Source organism: Sinocyclocheilus grahami, unplaced genomic scaffold (genome assembly GCF_001515645.1).
Source record: "Sinocyclocheilus grahami isolate Dianchi unplaced genomic scaffold, SAMN03320097.WGS_v1.1 scaffold4702.1, whole genome shotgun sequence".
Taxonomy (NCBI): domain Eukaryota; kingdom Metazoa; phylum Chordata; class Actinopteri; order Cypriniformes; family Cyprinidae; genus Sinocyclocheilus; species Sinocyclocheilus grahami.
Genome location: NW_015509591.1, coordinates 11,738 through 12,306, shown reverse-complemented (window position 1 = coordinate 12,306; position 569 = coordinate 11,738). Strand labels below are relative to the sequence as shown.

General features: G+C 48.7%; 1 long non-coding RNA gene across 1 annotated transcript in view; it reads left to right on the top strand.

Moving 5' to 3' along the window:
* The window catches only part of LOC107576949 (uncharacterized), a 2,277-nt gene extending 1,714 nt beyond the window's left edge, over positions 1-563 (top strand). Inside the window, exons 2-3 of the long non-coding RNA XR_001608143.1 lie at positions 104-245; positions 354-563. This is a non-coding gene — a long non-coding RNA (uncharacterized lncRNA). The remainder of the gene's footprint in view (positions 1-103; positions 246-353) is intronic.
* The last annotated feature ends 6 nt before the right edge of the window (positions 564-569 follow it).

The following is a 569-nucleotide window of genomic DNA, read 5'->3' as shown; positions in this document are numbered from 1 at the left end:
TTTTTTTTAACCTTTCGGAACAAATTCTAAAAAAACAATGAGACAAGTTTTTGGATCATTTTGGCTTTGACGTGAATTGTTTCTTATACTTGTATTTCGTCAGACGGAGAGGCAGCGATTTCAACAGCAGGCTGAACGAGACCATCATGAGGAGAGGAGGAAGATCAGACGGGCGGCTGGACACTTACATTCTAACAGGGGAGGACGAGGAAGAGGACGAGGTGGCGGAGGAGGAAGAGGACGAGGTGGAGGAAGAGGACGAGGTGGCGGAGGAGGAAGAGGACGAGGTGGCGGAGAAGGAAGAGGAGGAGGTGGCGGAGGAGGAGGTGGAAGAGGCGGAGGAGGTGGAAGAGGCGGTGGAAGAGGAAGAGGAAGGAGACCCTTTTAAACTCAGGACTGATCGTCCTCATGGATGCTGATATGCAGGACTTTTAAAACAGCCTTAAAATGTGTCTGATCATCATCATAGACATCTGCAGGAACCACTTTTGTGTTCAAGAGACAGTTCCATTACAGATGCTGTCAATGATTCACATTGAGAGAGAGCGAGAGAGTGTGTGTGTGTGTGT